The sequence below is a fragment of the Mobula hypostoma genome, chromosome 30, assembly GCF_963921235.1.
Source record: "Mobula hypostoma chromosome 30, sMobHyp1.1, whole genome shotgun sequence".
Lineage (NCBI taxonomy): Eukaryota > Metazoa > Chordata > Chondrichthyes > Myliobatiformes > Myliobatidae > Mobula > Mobula hypostoma.
This window is the reverse complement of record NC_086126.1, coordinates 2049530-2065148: the sequence shown is the minus strand read 5'-3', so window position 1 is coordinate 2065148 and position 15619 is coordinate 2049530. Positions and strand designations below refer to the sequence as shown.

The following is a 15619-nucleotide window of genomic DNA, read 5'->3' as shown; positions in this document are numbered from 1 at the left end:
TCCACATACGAATTAGCAACAGAGTGATCTGTCTCAGGGATGCCGTCTTCAAAGTGGTTACTACATAACATACCCAGTCACGGGTTAACTTCGAGTGGTCATTCAGGACATTCCTGAAATCACTCCTATGGATTATACGAAGTGACAGCCACACATTCGATGTGCACTGGATCGATAATCAACCCACCCTTGTGGGTATAGCAGAGTTCCAAATCCTCAGCTTCCACCAGCTGGAGCTGCCACCCTTTTCCAGGTTCGCTCCTGTCCTTCTCTCTTCTGACTTCTGACTGTGACTGTCTGTGTCCTTGTTTGAAAGGTAAACAAGTTGCGAGTCAGTCAGTGAACAACATCATAGTCTTGACTCTCTGAAACGCTCTTTTAAAGTGACATTCCGCAGTAAACAAAACCTATGGGTTCGTAACACTTCTCCCCACCCCCCAAAGAGGAAAATTTTGATCTAGAAGAGCAAAATTTTAATTGCAAACTACAGGATGTAAAAACATACACATATGATTACCATATAAAACATTGCAGAAGCGTATACAAATACCAGATTCTACTTCACTATTAAAAATACATTGAAAGCTTAACATCTGCAAAGACAATCAGCAATGCATTATCTTTGTCTGTTATGCGAGTTATCATAAGATTATATTCCTGCACAGTCAGACTTTATTGCTCAATTGGAGTCTGATTTGTCTCAGCCATTTTCCTTAACCAAGCCCTGACCTACAATGTGATCAAGACAGGTCACAGTGGCATGGCCAAATTCACTCTTAGCTAAGTTAACTGTAAGTTTGGCCTTCGAAAGCCTTTCAAACGACTCTTCCACTGCAGAGATATGAGCTTCCCGAGTGTCATTTCCCCTGACTAAGTCATCAATATAAGCATCTGTATGTTTCAACTCTTGAATTACAAAATTAATCATTCTCTGAAATGTTGCTGGAGCATTTTTCGTTCCAAACGGCAGAACATTGCATTCATACAACCCAGAAGATGTCACTAACGCAGAAATGCTCCCTCTATCTGTCAATAGAACACACCAGTATCCTTTCAACAGATCAATCTTTGTAAGAAACTTAGCTTTTACAACTTTGTCTATGCAATTATCCACCCTTCGGATGGAATAAACATCTGTTTTTGTTACAGTATTTATATTTCTATAATCAAAACCTAATACCACCATCGGGTTAAGGCACAATACCGCAAGGTGAACTCCAATCTGAATTAGAAGGCTGAATAATACCATTTTCAGCATGTATCCAATTTCTTGTTCGGCCAATTTACATTTTTCCACAGCCATGCGATAGGGTTGTTGTTTAATTGGCTTGGCATTCCCCACATCTACGTCATGTGATGTGACTGTGCTTCGATTCGGAACATCAGGAAATAAAATTTTAAACTTAAAAATGAATTCTTTAATTTGTTGTCTTTGCTGTGGTTGTAAGTGAGCCAACTTGTTATAAATGTTTTCTAAAATAGCCGAAATTCTTATTCTTACTGATACAATGTTTGATTTAAAATGAATCTCAGCAGAATCAGCAATTAGCTTCCCAGGGTCTTCAGTCTCACCGCGGCTGTCAACAGCCACCACAGCTGCTAGATGTGTCTCACCAAAGGTCATTTTCTCATAATAAGGTTTTATCATATTTACATGACAAAGCTGGGTTTTCCGTTTACGATCAGGGGTTTTGATTATGAAATTCACATCACTAACTTGAGATTCAGTCTTATAAGGACCTACAAATCTCGCCTGAAGAGGGTTTGAACTTGTAGGTAACAGTATTAAAACCTTATCTCCCGCTTAAAATTTCTCTTTCTCGCCTGTCAATCATACCAAACCTTCACTTTACTCTGGGCTGTTTTCAAGTTTTCTTTTGCTAATTCGCAAACTTTGTACAGCCTGTCCTTGAATGTCAGCACAGTCTAACAAGTTAATATGTAAGTCTTTATTCATCTGCTGTTCCTTTAACATAGAAACATAGAAACATAGAAAATAGATGCAGGAGTAGGCCATTCGGCCCTTCGAGCCTGCATCGCCATTTATTATGATCATGGCTGATCATCCAACTCAGAACCCCGCCCCAGCCTTCCCTCCATACCCCCTGACCCCTGTAGCCACAAGGGCCATATCTAACTCCCTCTTAAACATAGCCAATGAACTGGCCTCAACAGTTTCCTGTGGCAGAGAATTCCACAGATTCACCACTCTCTGTGTGAAGAAGTTTTTCCTAATCTCGGTCCTAAAAGGCTTCCACTCTATCCTCAAACTGTGACCCCCCCCGTTCTGGACTTCCCCAACATCGGGAACAATCTTCCTGCATCTAGCCTGTCCAATCCCTTTAGGATCTTATACGTTTCAATCAGATCCCCCCTCAATCTTCTAAATTCCAACGAGTACAAGCCCAGTTCATCCAGTCTTTCTTCATATGAAAGTCCTGCCATCCCAGGAATCAATCTGGTGAACCTTCTTTGTACTCCCTCTATGGCAAAGATGTCTTTCCTCAGATTAGGGGACCAAAACTGCACACAATACTCCAGGTGTGGTCTCACCAAGGCCTTGTACAACTGCAGTAGTACCTCCCTGCTCCTGTACTCGAATCCTCTCGCTATAAATGCCAGCATACCATTCGCCTTTTTCACCGCCTGCTGTACCTGCATGCCCACTTTCAATGACTGGTGTATAATGACACCCAGGTCTCGTTGCACCTCCCCTTTTCCTAATCGGCCACCATTCAGATAATAATCTGTTTTCCTATTTTTGCCACCAAAGTGGATAACTTCACATTTATCCACATTAAATTGCATCTGCCATGAGTTTGCCCACTCACCCAACCTATCCAAGTCACTCTGCATCCTCTTAGCATCCTCCTCACTGCTAACACTGCCGCCCAGCTTAACAAGGGCAAAGGTCCCCTCACTCTATGACCAAATACAAATTGAAAAGGGCTAAAGCCCAGTGATTCCTGTAACGATTCTCCTACTGAGAACAAAAGCAAATGTGCCCCATTCAATAGAGTCCTTTTCATTTTCAACACAGTCTGTATTAATCATTGTTTTGAGGATAGAATTAAATCTTTCTAAAGCTCCTTGTGAATCCGGATGCTCCGCAGACGACGTAATTTGTTTAGCTCCCAGTTCATAAACTACCTGCCGGAACAATCCAGATATAAAATTCATTCCTTGATCAGACTGGATTTCTTTAGGCAAATCAAGCAAAGTTAAAAAAAAAATTATGAGAGCGTTTGACACAGTTGTAGCTTTGATATTTCTGAGAGGTATTGCCTCACGTGCACATATTGTGCACATGATAGTCAGCAGATACTGATGGCCAGCTTTAGTCTTTGGCAATGGGCCAACAGAATCCATAGGAACTTTGGAGAAGGGTTCACCGAATGCAGGTATAGGTTGCAGTGGGGCCACTGGAGTGACCTGTTCAGGTGTACCCACAACTTGACAAGTCTGGCAGGTCCTGCAGAAGGTCACAACATCTTTCCTCAAATTAGGCCAGAAAATTTAATTCATGATTGTTTACAATTTTATTCACACCAAAATGGTCACCTAAGGGCATACTGTGGGGCAAAGTTAAAATCTCGTTCCTAAAAACTTTAGGACCTACAGCTTGGTAGACAATTGCCTATTCCTCACTTGCAGGTAAAGCAGGTGATCTCCACTTCCTGATTAACACTCCGTCCTTGATATAATACCCTACTGGCACATTCTTAATCTCATCATCAGAGAGAGCTTGTTCTTTTAAAGCTTAACTCTCAGGGGCTCTGTCCTGTTCTGCTCTATACTCCTTCCTAGACAAAGATAAATCTTTCTCATCAGATTTATCACCTGAATCCTGTTGAAACAATAAGGGCAGAAAAGTCTCTGACAAGTCATCATCGCCTGAAACCAGATTTTGGCTATTATGGGTAGCAGAATCATGCTACACAGAACTATCTGCATTGACTGACTTCTTAGCCACACGTCGAATTACGGCGCAGGAAGGATAAATGTTAAAATCCATCTGTGGGTAATCAATGGTTGGCATAGTTGTCAGCTGCACTGCAGGAACAACTTTACCATCTGCTAGTCATTCCCTATCAACAAAGAAACACCATCAACTGGAAAACTGGGCCGGAGTCCTATTTTAACAGGTCCTGATCTAATCCTGACTTCAGAATTACCTTGTACAGAGGTACCGAAAGAACGTGGCCTTCAATCCCTTTGATAAGGTTTACCTCACCACTGTCAGTCTCATCACTAAACTTTAGAACACTGTCTAACATAAGTGACTGAGAAGCCCCAGTATCTCGAAGGATTTTCGCTGGTACTGGGATTGACCCTTCATTCACAGACAAAAACTCACCTGACATAAAATGATCGAATCCTTTCTTAACTCGGTCAGAATTCTCAGTCCTTATCTCATCCTCATCAGAATGTGCAGAACCCTGTGGGTTTATAGGTGTTTCACAACCCTGAATACAAGCCTTCTTTTCCGTCTACTTCTTCTTCTTCTTCTTCTTCTTCTTCGTCTTCTTCTTCTTCTTCTTCTTCTTCTTCTTCTTCTTCTTTTCCTTCTTCTTCTTCTTCTTCTTCTTCTTCTTCTTCTTCTTCTTCTTCTTTTCCTTCTTCTTCTTCTTCTTCTTCTTCTTCTTCTTCTTTTCCTTCTTCTTCTTCTTCTTCTTCTTCTTCTTCTTCTTCTTCTTCTTCTTCAGGACAGAACAATTAGCCATAATGTGACTAGCTTTCTTACAACAGTAACAAGTAAGACGTAAATATTTCTCCTTCACTTGCTTCCCTGATCCTTACATTTGTCACTAGTCCCAGATTTAATTTCTGGTTTACCCGGGTTATCCATGTTACTTTTTCGGAAGCTCCTACTCGGGGTAAACTTAACCTTATGGGTAAAGCATGCTCATCGGCTAATTTGGCAGACTCCTGCAAAGTGGCAGCATCCTTTTTCATATAAATAGGTCTTTATGTCATCAGGGACGCGGCTTTTAAATTCTTCAATTAAATCCAACTCTCCCAAGTTGTCAAAATCATCATCCACATTCTTAGATGTGCACCATCTGTCAAAACACACAAACTTCTCATAAGCAAATTCCACATAAGTTTGGTTCACAGATTTCCTCAAATTTCTAAACCTTTGCCTATAGGCTTCTGGAACCAGTTCATGGGCTTTAAGCACAGCCTGTTTCAATCTCTCTTAATTAGCTGCATCTCCAATTGGCAAAGCAGAGTAAGCTTGTTGACCCTTACTGTAAATACACTCTGTAACAAAAGAGACCAGCTTTCTTTCGGCCACCTTTCACTTTGAGCTACTTTCTCATAATGCTGGAAGTATTTATCAACCTCAGCTTCATTAAATGGAGGGACCAATTTAACTTCCCGACTGGCCACAAACTTCTCACCAGCGTGAAAAGCTAGACCCCTTTGCTCTAGTTTATCTAACTGCTCTAGCTCAAACCTCCTTTGTCTTTGATTTTCCTCCCTCTGTTTTCCTGCTTCTTCAGCCGCGAACTGCCTCTGTTTGTCTTTTTCCGCAGCTTCTAATCTAAGTCTCTCTCTGCCGAACCTTAATTGGTCCAGCCGTAACTGGAGTTCAGGGGTAACTGGTTCATGTTCAGGAACCAAATCTAACGCCCCTCATCGAACACCTTCACAGCTGTGTAGTGCTCAACTATATTCCTCTGAATCTCTGGCTTTCTTATCGACCGTTTTATCGAAACAAGTCTCAGCTTATTAGCAACAGCCACCAGATCATCTTTTCTGGTGTCTCCTAATTCCTTAAGGTCTGGCGATGCCAGAAATTTACCAAAATCCATTGCTGCTGATTTCCACACACAAATAAAACAGAAGAGAGGTAGCCAATGAGATCGCTAATCAATCGATCAATAAGCTCCGAATTTGTTCACGTCGCGGACCAGCCCCCAAATTTCAATTTTGTTTTGAAATAAACCAGCAGCAAGAGATTGCCCACTGAGTCGGGATTTAATGTTAAAACTACTATCTTTATTACTATCTGCTTATAATTTCGTAACTTAACCAAGATACACAAATGTTGACAGTGTTTTGTGTATATATGTGTGTAATATCGCTCCCAAACTAAGTTAAGCTTGGAGAAACAAAGCTTAGAGTCTTGAGATGGCAAAGTAAAAAAGTTCAGTGTATATACGGAAGGAAACATACAAACATAGAAACATAGAAAATAGGTGCAGGAGTAGGCCATTCGGCCCTTCGAGCCTGCACCGCCATTTATTATGATCATGGCTGAACATCCAACTCAGAACCCTGCCCCAGCCTTCCCTCCATACTCCCTGATCCCCGTAGCCACATGGGCCATATCTAACTCCCTCTTAAATATAGCCAATGAACTGGCCTCAACTGTTTCCTGTGGCAGAGAATTCCACAGATTCACCACTCTCTGTGTGAAGAAGTTTTTCCTAATCTCGGTCCTAAAAGGCTTCGCCTCTATCCTCAAACTGTGACCCCTTGTTCTGGACTTCCCCAACATCGGGAACAATCTTCCGGCATCTAGTCTGTCCAATCCCTTTAGGATCTTATACGTTTCAATCAGATCCCCCCTCAATCTTCTAAATTCCAACGAGTACAAGCCCAGTTCATCCAGTCTTTCTTCATATGAAAGTCCTGCCATCCCAGGAATCAATCTGGTGAACCTTCTTTGTACTCCCTCTATGGCAAGGATGCCTTTCCTCAGATTAGGGGACCAAAACTGCACACAATACTCCAGGTGTGGTCTCACCAAGGCCTTGTACAACTGCAGTAGTACCTCCCTGCTCCTGTACTCGAATCCTCTCGCTATAAATGCCAGCATACCATTCGCCTTTTTCACCGCCTGCTGTACCTGCATGCCCACTTTCAATGACTGGTGTATAATGACACCCAGGTCTCGTTGCACCTCCCCTTTTCCTAATTGTCCACCATTCAGATAATAATCAGTTTTCCTATTTTTGCCACCAAAGTGGATAACTTCACACTTATCCACATTAAATTGTATCTGCCATAAATTTGCCCACTCACCCAACCTATCCAAGTCACTCTGCATCCTCTTAGCATCCTCCTCACAGCTAACACTGCCACCCAGCTTCGTGTCATCCGCAAACTTGGAGATGCTGCATTTAATTCCCTCATCCAAGTCATTAATATATATTGTAAACAACTGGGGTCCCAGCACTGAGCCTTGCGGTACCCCACTAGTCACCGCCTGCCATTCTGAAAAGGTCCCGTTTATTCCCACTCTTTGCTTCCTGTCTGCTGACCAATTCTCTATCCACATCAATACCTTACCCCCAATACCGTGTGCTTTAAGTTTGCACACTAATCTCCTGTGTGGGACCTTGTCAAAAGCCTTTTGAAAATCCAAATATACCACATCCACTGGTTCTCCCCTATCCACTCTACTAGTTACATCCTCAAAAAAATTCTATGAGATTCGTCAGACATGATTTTCCTTTCACAAATCCATGCTGACTTTGTCCGATGATTTCACCGCTTTCCAAATGTGCTGTTATCACATCTTTGATAACTGACTCCAGCAGTTTCCCCACTACCAACGTTAGGCTAACCGGTCTATAATTCCCCGATTTCTCTCTCTCTCCTTTATTAAAAAGTGGGGTTACATTAGCCACCCTCCAATCCTCAGGAACTAGTCCAGAATCTAACGAGTTTTGAAAAATTATCACTAATGCATCCACTATTTCTTGGGCTACTTCCTTAAGCACTCTGGGATGCAGACCATCTGGCCCTGGGGATTTATCTGCCTTCAATCCCTTCAATTTACCTAACACCACTTCCCTACTAACATGTATTTCGCTCAGTTCCTCCATCTCACTGGACCCTCTGTCCCCTACTATTTCTGGAAGATTATTTATGTCCTCCTTAGTGAAGACAGAACCAAAGTAATTATTCAATTGGTCTGCCACGTCCTTGCTCCCCATAATCAATTCACCTGTTTCTGTCTGTAGGGGACCTACGTTTGTCTTTACCAGTCTTTTCCTTTTTACATATCTATAAAAGGTTTTACAGTCAGTTTTTATGTTCCCTGCCAGTTTTCTCTCATAATCTTTTTTCCCTTTCCTAATTAAGCCCTTTGTCCTCCTCTGCTGAACTCTGAATTTCTCCCAGTCCTCAGGTGAGCCACTTTTTCTGGCTAATTTGCATGCTTCTTCTTTGGAATTGATACTATCCCTAATTTCTCTTGTCAGCCACGGGTGCACTACCTTCCTTGATTTATTCTTTTGCCAAACTGGGATGAACAATTGTTGTAGCTCATCCATGCAACCTTTAAATGCTTGCCATTGCATATCCACCGTCAATCCTTTAAGTGTCATTTGCCAGTCTATCTTAGCTAATTCACGTCTCATACCTTCAAAGTTACCCCTCTTTAAGTTCAGTACCTTTGTTTCTGAATTAACTATGTCACTCTCCATCTTAATGAAGAATTCCACCATATTATGGTCACTCTTACCCAAGGGGCCTCTCACGACAAGATTGCTAATTAACCCTTCCTCATTGCTCAAAACCCAGTCCAGAATAGCCTGCTCTCTAGTTGGTTCCTCGATATGTTGGTTCAAAAAACCATCCCGCATACATTCCAAGAAATCCTCTTCCTCAGCACCTCTACTAATTTGGTTCACCCAATCTACATGTAGATTGAAGTCACCCATTATAACTGCTGTTCCTTTATTGCACACATTTCTAATTTCCTGTTTAATACCATCTCCGAACTCACTACTACTGTTAGGTGGCCTGTACACAACTCCCACCAGCGTTTTCTGCCCCTTAGTGTTACGCAGCTCTACCCATATCGATTCCACATCTTCCCGGCTTATGTCCTTCCTTTCTATTGCGTAATGATGGGAGAGAGGTATTTGTAATCCAGGGTGAAACGTAGAGAGAATGCAATTACGTCAAATTCCACAGGTTCAGCATTGGTAATTAATTAATAACATTTGTCGAAAATCCTCCGTCGAGCCGTTCCAAATCCACATACGAATTAGCAACAGAGTGATCTGTCTCAGGGATGCCGTCTTCAAAGTGGTTACTACATAACATACCCAGTCACGGGTTAACTTCGAGTGGTCATTCAGGACATTCCTGAAATCACTCCTGTGGATTATACAAAGTGACAGCCACACATTCGATGTGCACTGGATCGATAATCAACCCGCCCTTGTGGGAGTAGCAGAATTCCAAATCCCCAGCTTCCACAAGCTGGAGCTGCCACCCTTTTCCAGGTTCTCTCCTGTCCCTCTCTCTTCTGACTTCTGACTGTGACTGTCTGTGCCCTTGTTTTAAAGGTAAACAAGCTGCGAGTCAGTCAGTGAACAACATCATAGTCCTGACTCTCTGCGGCGCTCGTTTAAAGTGACAGTCCACAGTACACGAAACCTGTGGGTTCGTAACAGGTGCCTTGACACTGTCGCGAGATCTGCACCTGCAATATTACAAAATAACCTCAAAATAAAAAATTAAAACTCATCAATTCCCAGCTAACCAACAGAGATCAAAAGAGGCGTTGCGGGGTTCAGAAGACTATAAAGGTACGTGAGCTGCCATTTCAGTGACTGAGACTATGGCAGCAAGACTTAGTGTCCAAGATGTCATTGATCTGGTCTTGCAAGATGAGCAGGCGGACAGTAATTTGGAGGAGGATGTCTCAAAGCAGGAGGGCAAAGCGGAGGAAAACTCTGATTGCTGCCCCTCAGATGAAGATGACTCTGAGAGAGAGGAGCAGGCAGCAAGGGAGACATTTATATCCAAGGACAACACAATCAGTTGGTCCTCACCTCCACATCAGGTTGCAGGCAGGATGGCAGCGGAAAATATTCGAATGACTCCAGGACCCACAAGACTGGCTACATTATTAGATTCGATTCGATTCAACTTTATTGTCATTGTGCCGAGTACAGATACAAAGCCAATGAAATGCATTTAGCATCTGACCAGAAATGCAAAGAATAGTGTTATTTAAAAAATAACTGCGAATAAAAAAAGTGCTACAGCACACAAATATAAAAGTACTGAGACAGTACAATACGAATGCAATACTGCTTAACGCTGTGATGTGAGGTTCAGCAGTGTCACAGCCTCAGAGAAGAAGCTCTTCCTGTGCCTGCTGGTGCGGGAGCGGAGGCTCCTGTAGCGCCTACCGGATGGGAGGAGAGTAAAGAGTCCATGGTTAGGGTGAGATATATCCCTGATGATACTTTTCGCCCTGCCCAGGCAGCGTTTATGGTAGATGTTCTCAATGGTGGGCATTTGGGTGCCGATAATCCGCTGGGCAGCTTTCACCACACGCTGCAGTGCTTTGCGGTCCGATACGCGACAATTGCCATACTTCCCATGCATCCGACATTTTATCACCTTTCCAGCTCTTCCTCCCTCCAGCCATTGACAAGCATGGAAATGACAAACATGGCGGGGATTAAACGGTATGGTCAAAAATAGAAGACCGTGGATGTGACTGACCTACATGCCTACATGGGGTTTCTAATACTGGCTGGTGTGTATAGATCCCGAGGTGAGGCTGCTTGTAGTCTGTGGAATGCCGAGACCGGATCACCAATTTTTCGTGCCACTATGTCCCTGGAAATGTGATCACAGTGGATGAAAGACTGTTTCCATCCAGAGGTAATAAATGTCTGCCCTTCTATTGCTAGACTAGTTAATCTCTGCTTCAATATACACATGCCATTGGTTGTGATATCAAATGATTTCCTCCTTTTTGTGTTTTTGCAGGTCGCCGTCCTTTCCAACAGTACATGCCTAGCAAGCCAGGAAAATATAGAATAAAGTTATGGGCAGCCTGTGATTCATGCTCCAGGTATGCTTGGAGTATGCAAGTATATACTGGCAAGCCAGCTGGGGGAGCCCCGGAGAGCAAACAAGGCATGCGCGTCGTGTTAGAGATGACGGAAGGGCTAAGAGGACACAACGTGACTTGCCACAACTTCTTCACGTCTCATGAGCTTGGTCAGGAGCTCATGAAGAAGAAATGGTGGGCACTGTGAGGCGGAACAAACCTGAGCTGCCACCTGCTCTGACTGCAACAAGGGCGAGAGAGGTCTTGTCTAATAAGTTTGCTTTCACCCATGACACCACAGTTGTCTCGTATATGGCAAAAGAAGAACACGAATGTCATCCTTATGAACACATTGCATAAGGTTGCAGAGGTCAGCGCTCAGGGGGACACAAAACCAGCCATGATCCTCGACTACAATGCCAACAAAGGAGGAGCGGACACCCTTGACAAAGTCACAGGCACATACGGCTGCAAGAGGAGAACAACCTACTGGTCTCTCGCCATATTCCACAAGATCATTGACATATCGACGTACAATGCCTTTGTCATATGGAGTGAGCTGAACCCTACCTGGAAGGCAAGCATGAGGAACTGGAGGAGGTTCTTCTTAGAGGAGCTTGGAAAGGCCCTTGTGACTCCTTTCATGCAAAGGCGACACCGCCTTCCCCGCACAGCACCCTCAGCAGCACTGGTAAGGGCAGTGCAGCGATCTGAACCGGGGTCTGATCAACAGCAAGTCCCACAAGAAGCCGACAGAAGGGGACAGAAGAAAGGACCGCAAAACAGGGACAACTTGCTGCAAATGTGGGAAACACAGATACTTTATACTTTATTGTCGCCAAACAATTGGTACTAGAACGTACAATCATAACAGCGATATTTGATTGTGCGCTTCCCACTCCCTGGATTACAAATATTATTACAAATATTAAATATTTAAAAAGTTAAAATTAGTAAATATTAAAAATTTAAATTACAAATCAGAAATAGAAAATAGAAAAATGGGAAGTAAGGTAGTGCAAAAAAAACCGAGAGGCAGGTCCGGATACTTGGAGGGTGTGGCTCTGACATCAATTGCTATGAAGAGCTTCGAGAGATTGGTTATGACACACATCAACCATAGCCTACCGGTCAACCTAGACGCTGTGCAATTCGCCTACCAGAGCAACAGGTCAACGGCAGATGCCATCTCTCGGGCCCTACACCTGGAGAATAAAGACGCATATGTAAGGCTCCTTCCTTGACTACAGCTCTGCCTTTAATACCATGATTCCAAATAAACTGATTCCTAAGCTCCGGAACCTGGGCCTTAGCACTCAGATCTGCAGCTGGATCTTCAACTTCCTCACAGACAGGACCCAGGCTGTAAAAATAGGGGACAAGCTCTCCTCTACAATCACTCTGAGCACCGGTGCCTCAAATGCATTGGCAGTTGTCGGTGCCTGGTGGTTTATGGCAGGAAGTTCCTCCCTTTGCCGCCTGATATCGGGGACCATCGGGAAACCATCGGCACTGGACTTTGAGACTATTTTTTTACCGTGCCCATGGTCTGTTCTTTATGAAATTATGGTATTGCTTTGCATTGCTGTAACTATATGTTATAATTATGTGGATCTGTCAGTGTCAGTCTTTGGTTTGTCCTGTTTTTCTGTGATATCACTCTGCAGAAACATTGTATCATTGCTTAATGCATGTATACATTTCTAAATGACAATAAAAGAGGACTGACTGCTCTCATAATCTAAAAGAGATCAAGAGACAGGAAAAGAAAAAACACGGCGAAAGAGAGTAAGAGAGAGACAAAGGTAGAGACGGAGCAACAAAGAACAAAGAGAAAGGTAGAGACAGAGAGCCAGACAGACAGACATACAGACGCAGAAACCGTCATGGTCCGGTCTGTGAAGTCCGCATTCTGGTTCACGATACGGTCCGTGGACTCAGGACTCCAGGTCTTCCAGCTGACCCTTGTTTCGGTTGGGTTAATCATAGGCACCTGATTCCCATCTTGGGGCTTGGAATATAAGTAGCCTTGGAGTCGAGTGTGGGCTGCTGTTTTGTCTTGTCAAAATCCCCTGGGAGCAACCTGCCGGTGGAAGGCTAGACCGGCCACTTGCCATCTTTAGGCCGCGTTGAAGAACTATCGCTTTATGGAGCTTTGCTGTCGGTAGACGGAGCTGTCTTTGCGGTATGGATTCGGCTGTTTCCCGGGCAGCTGAGTGGCCGTCAGCCACTCCGAGCTAGGTAGGAATCCGGCTGTTTCCGTAGCCAGCCGAGGTTGCTGGCCGTAACGGCGACTCGGAGCAGCTCCGATGCAGAGATCGAACTGTCTGTCGTTCTTCGGTGCTCGTCTCTTCTTGTTCTCGCCTCCATGGGGTAAGTCAGGCCGTTCTGCCGTTACCCTACGGTTGGATCTGTTCCAACTTGTCCTCGCCTCCATGGGGGTAAATCAGGCCATTCTGTCGTCACCCGACGGATGGACCTGTCCCACATTGGTGTGGAGATAAAGTTGAGTCCCGTCTTGTCTAAGGACAAGTCTGGGCACTATGTTGATGTACAGTGCCCAGTCTGTCTCCGAGCTCCAGTTTCCGAGTTATTAGCCTGCGCATTTCAAGACCCCAGCCTCCAGCTTCCAGCCTCAACCCTCAAGACCCCAGCCTCCCGCCCCAAGCCTCGAGACCCCAGCCTGCAGCCTCAAGCCTTAAGACCCCAAGTCTGCAGCCTTAAGTCTCAAGACCCCAGCCTGCAGCCACAAGCTTCAAGACCCCAGCCTCGCGCCTCAAGCCTCAAGGCCCTAGCTTCCAGCCTCCAGCCTCAAGACCCCGGCTTCCAGCCTCAAGCCTCAAGACCCCAGCTTCCAGCCTCAAGCCTCAAGACCCCAAGCCTGTTCGGGAGAGTGTAATTATCCTCTCTGCATCAAAAACCTTATCGTTGAATGGTAATAGCTTTTCCTGAATCTGGTGCTGTGGGGCCTGAGGCTCCTGTTACTCCTTCTTGATGGCAGCATGGAGAAGCAGCATCAGCTGGATGATGGGTTGATGATGGCTGCTGCTCTCCCGTCACAGTGCTCCTTGTAGATGTGCTCAGTGGTGGAGAGGACTTTACCTGTGATGAACCGGCTGCATCCATAACTTTTCACTGCCTATCGCAGCGGCATTGGTGCTTCCATACCGGAGCATAATGCAAACAGTCAGGATAATCTCAACAGTATATCGATGGAAGTTTGTCAAAGTGTTAGATATGTTAAATCTGCTGCAAACCTACATAGTACAGGCTGTAAAGGATGGTAAATCTTTCCAGGATGCTCTCAGCCTCCACACGAAAATGCAATTCGATATTGGGGAAATTAAAGACGCACACCACTCGGTTGTTTTCACAACTTGTCATAACCTGCCTACATTTCTGTTCCACTTTCTCCTGCTGGATTTACAAAAACCTTTGTAAATTGAAGCACAAGATAACTGATGTTTTCCTTTATTGACATTCCGTTACATCCTGAAAGATGCAATGTGGGAGGGAGGTGTTTGATGGTTTACATGATGCACAGACTATTCTGAGGTTTTGGTATTATTAGTGCGCACAGGATCATTGAGAGATGGGAAACACCATTCAAACCATCAAGTCTCTTCTAGCTCCAGTTACAACATTCCCACTGTCTCGGTAAGAACTCTCTTCCCACGACTCGGCAGATTATTCCCTCTGACGTACATGTCCAATTACTCTTTGAATACTCTGATTGGTTGTTCTCAACGTCCCAGATGAACCAGTTATTGTAGAAATATTTCTTGTCGTGTGCCCCTTTGATCCATTGCTCACTGGACCTCAAATAATTGGCCTATAAGCAGTGAACTTTACAATACACGAAGAGTCCCCACAGCTCCCTGTGTGTGTGTTGACCATGAGGCTATTTGAAACTGAGTGTTTATCTGAATGTGTTCTGGGTCTCCTAATGGACAAAATCCCTAAACGTTTTACCTATCTTAATACTCATTTACAGACTTACGAGGGTGATTGATAAGTTCGTGGCCTAAGGTTGAAGGAGTCAATTTTAGAAAACCTAGCACATTTATTTTTCAATATAGTCCCCTCCTACATTTACACACTTAGTCAGCGGTCGTGGAGAACACGGATCCCTTCTTTGTCGAAGTCGGTGTCTTGAACCACCAGAAAGTGGTCCACTGCAAAGGTGATTGATAAATTCGTGGCCTGGGTGGAAGGAGATGAGTTATTAACTTCAAACTTTCTGCATTTTCACTCAAAGAGTTGACCTGCTCGTGCACGTACCGAGACCTGTATAACTCATATCCTTCTATCATAGGGCCACGAAGTTATCAATCACCCCTGCTGTGGACCACTCCAGGAGGTCCAAGTCGCCGACTTCTAGAAAGAAGTGTGTAAATGTAGGAGGGGAATATGTTGAAAAATAAATGTGCTAGGTTTTCTAAAAGTGGCTCCTTCCACCTTATGCCAAGAACTTATCAATCACCCCTTATACGTTAGCCTTCTCCTTAGTATCAAAACGTCTGAGTATATCACAATACCGACTTCCTGATCTCGCTTTTCTCCATGTCCTCCTCGTTCGTATGAAACACCAATGAAATGGAAATATTCATTCATTCTTTCATTATCACGCGTGATAACTCAGGCTCCAGACATAATCTCCCTCCTTCGGCTTTGAGTGGCCCTTCCTCTCCCCAGTATACAGCTGTTTTCAGTGCATAAAATGTCCTGTGGTTTTCGTTGACCCTCCTCACTGAGGATATTTCACTCTCCTGATTCACAGTGTTACTTGTTTCTTGCTTT

General features: G+C 44.1%; 1 pseudogene; it reads left to right on the top strand.

Annotated features, from left to right (window-relative positions):
- The first annotated feature begins 9589 nt into the window (after positions 1-9589).
- Positions 9590-12342, top strand: LOC134339562 (uncharacterized; annotated as a pseudogene).
- Positions 12343-15619: the final 3277 nt, after the last annotated feature.